The following is a 10,104-nucleotide window of genomic DNA, read 5'->3' on the forward strand; positions in this document are numbered from 1 at the left end:
CAATAACTGCAGCCTCACACACTGCTGCTGCCTTCAGTAACATTCCTGAGTTTACGTACACTCATACGTTTCCTCTTGACAGAAATATCTGAGAATTTATGGCTACAAAAACTGCAACTGTATGTTTTTTCCCCTATATGGATTTCTATGTGTGTCTGTTTAAGAGCGTCTTGTTAGGAATTGTGGAGAGTGCAGAGTAACATCCTGGTAAAGAAGAACAAGAAGAGGGGGTGAAAAAGAAAGAGGAAGCCAGTTGCATCATGACGTGTCACATGGAAGCCACCAGTTATTTAACATAAAAGCTCTTCTTTAATCAATATTTAACCATCACATATCATAGACAAGTGTTAACATAAACTCTGATACTTGGCTGAGTGCCGTGACGTTTTGCTGGTGGAAAACGTCAATATAATATAATATTTTGTCCACTACCAATTTAAAACATACAAGAAACTTAAAGCAGAAGTAAGTGATATATTTGTGTTAATATAAGTCTTAAATAGTTATATCTTCCGACAGCAATCACTTACATAGAGTGTTTGGTCTGAAACACGGGTCTGTCAGTCCCTCTGCTCTGCTCTGAGCCGAGGAGAAAACATTTATCGTATCCTACAGTTTTTATCCAATGAGGAGAGAGAACGGCATGCAGGGCTGTGTGTGCAGCCAAGGGACGCCGTGAATGTGGCGACGTAGGGACGAGGACTGTTATGGTGCGTTCAAGGAAACTCGTATTTTTCCGACCGTGAAGTCGTACCAGTTCGATCTGGTACGAGTTCACCGGTCGGAAGTTACGAGTGGCCGTTATTAGGGGTGCACCGATTATTCGGTAACCGAATATATTCGGCCGAATATTGCAAAAAAAGCAACATTCGGCCTTCGGTGGAATGAGCGCAAAGTAAGGCCGAATATTAAAAAAAAAAAAAAAAAAAAAGGCTGATAAATACGCGATCGCGCGACGATGGAAACGGCAGCTTAAACCCCATGGAGCTTTATTAGTAGGTGACTCCTACTGCTGGAAAAACAACAGCAACAAGAGCAGTGGGGGGGGAGCTGCACAGCGACCGCGCGCACCGCTGCACGTCGCTCCAAGAGCCCGGTGCCGGTGCGTCCTGTCTGCAGCGGAGACACGGCCACTGAGAGGACTGCGTGAGGGGACCGTTCCTGTAGGAACGCGCCTTTTAATTAATCATTTAAAAACCAAACAACAACATGCTGAGTAGGCTACGAAAGGGAGAGACGGCTGCAGCAGTTAAAACGAAAGTTCCTCGTCCCAGCATGTCGCCAACTCCGTCCGTGGCCGACGTCTTTTAAAACAGAGTTTCCCAACCTTGGGGTCGGGACCCCATGTGGGGTCGCCTGAAATTCAAATGAGGTCGCCTGAAATGTCTAGCAGCCTAATTGATGAATTAAAAAAAATCTGACCAAGAAAGGTTAGGAACCACTGTTTTAAAAGACACTTGGGTTTTTTTGATGAGCAACGGCAACTGGAATATTCAAAAACTGTCAGAATAGTCAATAAACATTTACTTTCTTTGAAAATTAAGTAAAAAAAAATATTTTATTTAAAAACTTTATAACCACTTTCAGTATTCGGTATTATTCGGTTATTCGGCCAAGCGTTTTGATTTTATTCGGTATTCGGCTTCGGCCAAAAAAATGCCATTCGGTGCACCCCTAGCCGTTATAGTGACTTTCACCGGTAAAACAGGTCGGAAAAACACGAGTGGGTTGCCTGGAACGCTACAAAGTCATAAGTTGTGACTTGAAGCTGTAATTTACGATTTCAAAAACCTGCCTGGAACGCAGCATTAGCGAAAACGACCGGACCACTTACTTCTGCTTTAAGAGAAAAATGCATTCAAACTTAAAAATGAATGAGCCCTTAATTTATTTAGTAACAAAAGAATGAATATCCTTTATACAACCCACAATAATAAAAATGTAACGCATGCAAATCATTCTAATTGTATTGTAATAAGCTGTTACAGTTCAGCTCAACTAACAACTCTGCAGCCACAGGTAGCCTCATGCTGCCTCAATAACATACATGTGTTTCCATGTACAACAGATTTGTAACATGTATTTGTAGCATTAATTCCATGAACACGTTGTTTTATACAATTTTAAAATCATACAAACTTAAACAAATATTTTACAAGTGAAACTCATTTTCACTGTGTAGTGAAGAGCTGTTACAGTGCTGCTGCCTTCAGTAACATTCCTGAGTTTACATACACTCAAGTTTCCTCTTGGCAGAAATATCTGAGAATTCATGGCTACAAAAACTGCAACTGTGTGTTTTTTCCCATGTGTGTCTGAAGATATTTCTTTTAAATAAATCTTTTTCCTACAGAGACAACATACAAATGATTTCTCTCCTCAACGGGATTTCATGTATCTTCTGAGAATCCCTGCTGTCGAATATGTACTCCCACACACGCTACAAACAAATTGTTTCACTTCTGTGTGGACTTTCTAGTGTTTCACGATCATCATGTTTATGGGATTTCATGTGCAACACTAAATTCCCTCGTGCCTCAAACTTTTTCCCACAAGTAGCACAATCAAATGCTTTCTCCTGTGTGGACTTTCAAGTGGTTCTTAAGAGCTTCATGTCGGAAAAATATTTTCCCACAATCATTACAACTCAACACTTTCCCTCTTTTATGGGATTTCATGTGCAACCCAAAATTCTCCAGATCCATGAACGTTTCCCCACAAACACTGCAACCAAATGGTTCAACTTTTGAATGGACTCTTGTGTGGACCAAAAGATTTGTTTGCTGGGCGAATCTTTGTCCACAAATAGCACAACTAAATGGTTTGTCATCTGTATGGACTCTCAAGTGCATATTAAAAGTCCCCCGATGTCTAAATTTTTCACCACAGGTAGGACAGCTAAATGGCTCCTCTTTTGTATGGATTTGCATATGTCTAATAAGGTTCATTTTAACAGTAAATTGTTTACCACAGGTATCACAGTCAAAGGGTTTCTCTCCTGTATGGAGTTTCATATGGTCTTTAAGATGACCTTTGCGTTTAAATTTCTTACCACAGGTATCACAATCAAATGGTTTCTCTCCTGTATGGAGTCTCATGTGGTCTTTAAGATGACCTTTACGTATGAATTTTTTACCACAGGTATCACAGTCAAATGGTTTCTCCCCTGTATGGATTCTCATGTGGACTTCTAGTTTCCCTTTATATGTAAATGATTTCCCACAGAAAGTGCAGTCAAATGGTTTCTCTCCTGTGTGGAGTCTTATATGGTCTTTCAGATACCCTTTACGCATAAATGTTTTCCCACAGAAAGCACATTCAAATGGTTTCTCTCCTGTATGGAGTTTCATATGGTTTTTAAGATGACCCTTATGTCTAAATTTTTTACCACAGGTAGCACAGTCAAATGGTTTCTCTCCTGTATGGAGTCTCATATGGTCTTTAAGATGACTTTTATGTCTAAATTTTTTACCACAGGTAGCACAGTCAAATGGTTTCTCTCCTGTGTGGACTCTCATGTGTGTCTTCAAAAACCAGGCTGTGCCAAATGTTTTCCCACACTCTGAGCAGCAGTGAGACTTCTTACCAGTCTTACTTTCTTCATCACTCACATGAACAGCTTTACTGTTCAAACCTGACTCAGGTGTTCTGGTTTCCCTCCCGTCATCATCACTGTCTTCAGTCTCAGATGACTCTGAGACCTCATCATCTGTATCTGGTTGAAGATCTTCAGGTTGATCTGAGTTCTTGGCTGGTTCAGATCCTCCGCAGTCATCTCCATCAGCCTCCACCTGTGCAGCTGAGCTGCTGGATGGAGGCTCTGCCTCAGTTTGTCTTTGATGAGGTTGTAGGGACTGAGGTTCCTCCTCCTCATCCTCATCCTCACTCTTCACAAGAACACATGTGATGGGGAACTCTGGAGTGGTCAATAGTTCTTCCTCTTCTTCTTTAATATGTAGACTCTCTGGGTTCTCCTGATCCAGACTAGTGGTCAACTCAGGAGGATCCTCTACTTTAACAATCAACAGCTGATCACCTGCAGAAACAATGAAATACACATTATGAACAACAGTGTGTTCAACCTGTATTTTCTCACAATCTGGTCAATGATTTCAATTTACGTACTATTCTGTGGTAGAACTTCAGACTGTGGTTCCTCCACAGTGCAGATCCTGAGGCCTCCTCCCTTCTCTTCCTCAGCATGGTGGAGGCTCCTGCTGTGCTTCACATCTGCACATAGGACAGAGATTAAATCATTTCTGCTTCATGACATAAAAATGTGAGATATACGAGTGCAATCAATAGTATTGGTACTCGTAGAACTTGTTGAGTGGGTCCAACATTTCCTATTAATGACGCCTAAATCCTTTATTAGAAACATATCTGTAAATATCCCTGATCTGATATCTGCAGACATCCCCATCAGGGAGGTCTTCAACTCCCACCTCCGGGAGAACTTCGACCAGCTCCCAAGGGAGGCTGGAGACACTGAGTTCGAATGGACCATGTTATCCACTTCCATTGTTGACGCAGCCGCTCGGAGCTGTGGCCGTAAGGTCTTCGGTGCCTGGTGGCAACCCCCGAACCCGGTGGTGGACACCGGAAGTAAGGGATGCCATCAAGCTGAAGAAGGGGTCCTATCGAGCCTGGTTGGGTCAGGGGACTCCCTAGGCAGCTGACGGGTCTGGGAGAAGTTCGGGGAGGCCATGGAGGAGGACTACCGGTCAGCCTTGAAAAAATTCTGGCAAACCGTCCGGCGCCTCAGAAGGGGGAAGCAGTGCTCCTCCAACACTGTTTCCAGTGGAGGAGGGGAGCTGTTGACCACGACTGGGGGACATAGTCTGGCGGTGGAAGGAATACTTCGAGGATCTCCTCAATCTTACCGTCATGCCTTCCGTAGAGGAAGCAGAGGCTGGGGACTCGGAGGTTGATTCATTCATCACCCGAGGTAGTTCGGAAGCTCCTCAGTGGCAAGGCAGCGGGGGTGGATGAGATCCGCCCTGAGTACCTAAAGTCTCTGGATGTTGTGGGGCTGTCGTGGCTGACACGCCTCTGCAGCATCGCTTGGTCCCTCTTTTAAAGAAGGGGGACCAGAGGGTGTGTTCCAACTATCGGGGGATCACACTTCTCAGCCTCCAACTATCAAGGGATCACATTTCTCATCCTCCCCGGAAAAGTCTATTCCAGGGTATTGGAGAGGAGAATTCAACCAATAGTCAAACCTCAGATTCAGGGGGAACAATGCGGTTTTCATCCTGGCCGTGGAACGCTGGACCAGCTCTATACCCTCCGCAGGGTGCTTGAGGGTTCATGGGAGTTTGCCCAACCAGTCCTCATGTGTTTTGTAGACCCGGAGAAGGCTTTCAACTGTGTCCGTCATGGAATTCTGTGGGAGGTGCTCCGGGAGTATGGAGTCAGAGGCCCTTTACTAAGGGCTGTACGGTCCCTGTACGACCGGAGCAGGAGCTTGGTTCACATTGCCGGCATTAAAGGACAATTCCAGGCGAATTCAACTCGGGGGTGTATGTTCCTATTATTTTAGGTCTAAAAGAAGGAATCTGAAGGTTTTCAGTGTAATTGCTCCTGTTTTGCGGTAGTTGTGTGTGTTACATCCCTCAAAGCCGCAATTTTTTTCCACAGACAGCATCAGATGGCTACTCAAACATGCACCGAGAAGTTTATTTACTTCAAGCAATCCGACATGTTTGTAAAACTCGATCTAATTCAAAGTCTCCCAGAGTCTCGCGCAAGACCCAAGTTGCCGTGCTGGTGTGTTCAGGTGCAGTGGGAGCTACCGTTTGTGTCATAAACACAGGAATATCAACTCTTGACTTGCTTCAAGTAAAAAAAACTTCTCAGCGCATGTTTGAGTAGCCATCTGACGCTGTCTGTGGAAAAAAATGTACACTTCAAGCAAGTCAAGAGTTGATATTCCTGTGTTTATGACAAAAACGGTAGCTCCCACTGCACCTGAACACACCAGCACGGCAACTTGGGTCTCGCGCGAGACTCTGGGAGACTTTGAATAAAATTGCGGTTTTGAGGGATGTAAACAGCCTAAGCAGTGGAACTTGCATCCGCTCCCATTCATTGCTGCTGTGGCGACGCAGCGACAGACACAACTACCGCAAAACAGGAGCAATTAAACTGAAAATCTTCAGATTCCTTCTTTTAGACCTAAAATGATAGGAACATACACCACCGAGTTGAATTCGCCTGGAATTGTCCTTTAAGTCAGACCTGTTCCCGATGCATGTTGGCCTCCATCAGGGCTGCCCTTTGTCACCGGTTCTGTTCATTATTTTTATGGACAGAATTTCTAGGCACAGCCAGGGGTAGGACGGGGTCCGGTTTGGGAGCCACTGGATCTCACCGGTCAATCACGTTCCTGCCCTCACCTATGGTCAAGAACAAGATCCCAGATACAAGCGGCTGAAATAAGTTTCCACCGCAGAGTGGCGGGGTGCTCCCTTAGAGATAAGGTGGGGAGCTCAGAACTCTTCTCGGGGTGACAGCGCTCGAGAGGAGCCAGCTGAGGTGGCTCGGGCATCTGCATCGGATGCCTTCTGGACGCCTCCAGGCAAGGGTGCAGATCCGATGTCAGGATTGGGGGGGGGACACAAAAGTGATTTTTATTTTTTTTGCCCATATGCAGCTCATAACATGCGACCATAAATAACAACTTGGTAGAGGCTCGCCATATCATTCATAAAGTACTGCACAGGGAATTATTTATTGTGCTTACCTTTCTTGTTTATTTGTCCTAAACAGCCAACAGCACGTATCACTAGTAAATTATAATTTTAAGGGTCTCAGACATATAATATCTGCTCACGTTCTTATCTCTCGCCTCCCTCCAACCCTCCCAGATCCCCAGTTCTTCTTCTCATCTCCCTTTTCTCCCAGTGTATGGAACTTTATGCATGATTAATTGATATGGGTGAAAATCAAAATATGAAGCCTTAAGATTGAGGGGGTCGTTTTTTTTAAAGCCTGCTGATGTCATCAGCGTCTGAGTAAGAAACTACCCATTCATTTGCATCGTAGTGGAGGAGACTAGAGGTGGAATGTGGAGTCAGAAATATATAATTTGTCAAACATTATGTTCCACCATTTCAATCATTTCTTTTTAGATGTGAATCTAAAATGTGAAGAATGTGAAGTCTGAAAATACATTTGTTAAATTTTTAATAATTTGGGGTATTTTTATTGGGGGGGACTGCACCCATGCCTCCAGGCATGTCCCACCAGGAGGAGACCCAGAGGAAGACCCAGGACACGCTGGAGTGACTATCACCCAGCTGGCCTGGGAACGCCTTGGGATCCTCCCGGAAGAGCTGGAGGAAGTGTCTGGGGAGAGGGAAGTCTGGGTGTCCCTGCTCAGACTGCTGTCAAGTGAGTCGTCTTTCGTCTTTGCGTAGTCAAGCCAGCCGCACCAACATTTTAAATGCGCCCGTATTATGAGACTTTACGACAAATGCTCAGAGTCCACTGAGAAAGTCAGCGTTCCTTCAATACAGAGCAGCAAGCTAACATCAAAGGCAATCAATCAAGCTGATTTTAAGCCATTGAGTCACACTGTCTTGAAACTATTGAACTAAATATTTTCCCCAATTTATTTTAATTAAGCAAATGCTTGTTTTTGGTGTGTCTTTTTGTTACGAAGAAGTTGGTATCCATTTGCAACCGTTATGGACATGCACTGCTACGCCGAGATCCCCTATAACTCAGAGAAGCCATGGATAACTCTGAAACTTCTCCCAGCCCTTAGGCCTGGACTACACGAATACGATATTCCTAAACGCACATTTTTTTGTCCAATTGGGCCTCTCAACTACACGAACACGGCGAATTCACCCACATAAACGGAGATATTTTTAAACTGATAAAAAAGTGGAGAAATAAAAAAAATATCCGATTGAGTGGATCCGTGTAGCGATGTTAAACGGAGCTGTCGCCTAGCGACAAGCCGTTCGCACATGCAAACGGTTGTCAACAATGGCCAACATGTGCTTTGCACGTTTAGCAGTGTTTCCAATTCATTGATTCATTCATGATGAATTACGTCCACCACAAAATGGATTTTTCGCCGTTCATTCATGTCCGCTGTTTCTCCGTTATTGTCGTTCACACACAGAGAGAGAGAGAGAGAGAGAGAGAGAGAGAGAGAGAGAGGGAAAGAGAGAGAGAGAAGCAGCATGCATGACAGTAGTTGCACAGTTTAAATCCGCCGTTTGACTGCTTCTTCTCATGGATGTATTATAATAGATCCATGCTTCTTCTGAACCATTTGACTGCGCTCATAACGTCCTTCTTCTGTACTATTTTTTTTTTTACGTTTTTGCCTTTATTTGACAGCACACAGTGGGATAGACAGGAAAGGGGGAGGCAGAGAGAGGGGGAATGACATGCAGGAAAGGTCTGCCCGACGCGGGATTCAAACCGGGGACGCCTGCATTGAGGACTGTAGCCTCTACATGGGGCGGCCGCCTTAACCACTGCGCCACGCACCGACCCTTCTGTACTATTTTACATTTTGCTGCATCGTTTTCAGTTTTGCCTCTTCGTATGGACAGAGATATTTCTGTGGTGTGGACAGTTTTTTTTTTAAACAAAGACGAAAATATCCGCTTAAAAAAATATCCATATACGTGTAGTCCAGGCCTTAGTCGAGGGTGAGTAGATAATGAGTGAAATTTCAATTTTGAGTTAACTATTCCTTTAAGTGTTGTTACTGTACAGTAACAATTAAAATCAATTGGGGAAAATATTTATTTCAATAGTTTCTAGACAATAGTGACCCATTGGGTTAAAATCAGCCTAATTGATTGCCTTTGAATTACCGACATCTTATTTTGAAAACCGGAAGTCAACTCGGCTCGGTATTAGTAGCGCTAACTTTCTCAATGGCCTCCGAGCATTTGCTGTCAGTTTCATAATACGGGCGCATTTAAAATGTTGGTGCGGCTGGCCTGCGCTATGCGAAGACGAAAGACGACTCACTTGACCGCAGTCATTACCAAACCGCACTGTGAACATCATTAATTAGGCTAAAGGATACATTATTAACTCGCTAGTCAATTTAACATAAGCCAAGTCGCCCTGATAAAAGAAAAAAAAAAGAAAAAAGACTGTCTTTGTTTTGTAAATCCTGGTAGGCCTATGTTCATTTGTTTACAGACACATATAGCCAATTAAGTCGCATTAAAAATATCTGTAGGCCTAATTGTAAAGCAAGCTAGGTTAGCGTAGGCCTACAACATGTCCTCTTTCTTTACAAGCCGGGCCTGTGAGGTTAAAAAAGGAGTTAAAACTGAATCACTAACCGGTTTTGTTGCGAGCGGACAGAGGCTGCAGCCGGAGAACATCCAGCAGATTCCTCTGATCCATCTCCCGGCTGAAGCCCGAAGCCTCCGCCGACATTTTACTCCCAACTCTCGGCTGCTCAGCTCAGACTGCCGCTGCCGAATGACTCTATTGTTTCTTGTTTCCCCAACCGCGACTCTCTTCCGGGTTGGTATGTGGATTTTTTTTTTTTTTTTTTTTACAAAACTTTATTAAGAATTGTGCAAAACAATACAATTCAACATAGCAACAAAGACTACCGCCAGGGGGGGTAGAGTATTGTCACATATGTAGGCTAATACAAATGTTGAAACTAAGCAAACTGAGCATTTATTTTATGGGTGTGGAACAGTTCAAAATATATGGAAAAATCTTCACAATCTGCTTTCCTCCAAATCTATAGAAATAGATTTAGTAACACTTTACAATAAGGGTCCCTTAATTAATGTTAGTTAGTACATTATTAAGCATTAATATATAAGTCAAGTCAAGTCAAGTCACTGTTTATTTATAGAGCACATTTAAAACAACCTCAGTTGACCAAAGTGCTGTACAATTGCAAAAGCACAACACAGTTAATCACAAACACTACAACAAACAACAAATAATTAAAAACAACACAAGGGATAGTAGTCACTTTAAAACAAATCTAGATTAAAAAGACAGAATAAAAGAGAGAGAGAGGGAAAGAAAGAGAGAGAACCAAGATTGCTTGCTTAGCTGGGAGTGAACGCCAAGGAGAAAAGATACGTTTTTAAA

At 43.4% G+C, this 10,104-nt stretch overlaps 1 long non-coding RNA gene across 1 annotated transcript; it reads right to left on the reverse strand.

Annotated features, from left to right (window-relative positions):
• Positions 1-1,897: 1,897 nt before the first annotated feature.
• On the reverse strand, positions 1,898-9,477 carry LOC311001397. Its single transcript, XR_014596172.1, has 3 exons — positions 9,327-9,477; positions 4,126-4,230; positions 1,898-4,036 (listed from the first exon to the last, which is right to left on the reverse strand). It is a non-coding gene; the product is annotated as an uncharacterized lncRNA (long non-coding RNA).
• Positions 9,478-10,104: the final 627 nt, after the last annotated feature.

Source organism: Trachurus trachurus, assembly GCF_905171665.1.
Source record: "Trachurus trachurus genome assembly, chromosome: 18".
Taxonomy (NCBI): domain Eukaryota; kingdom Metazoa; phylum Chordata; class Actinopteri; order Carangiformes; family Carangidae; genus Trachurus; species Trachurus trachurus.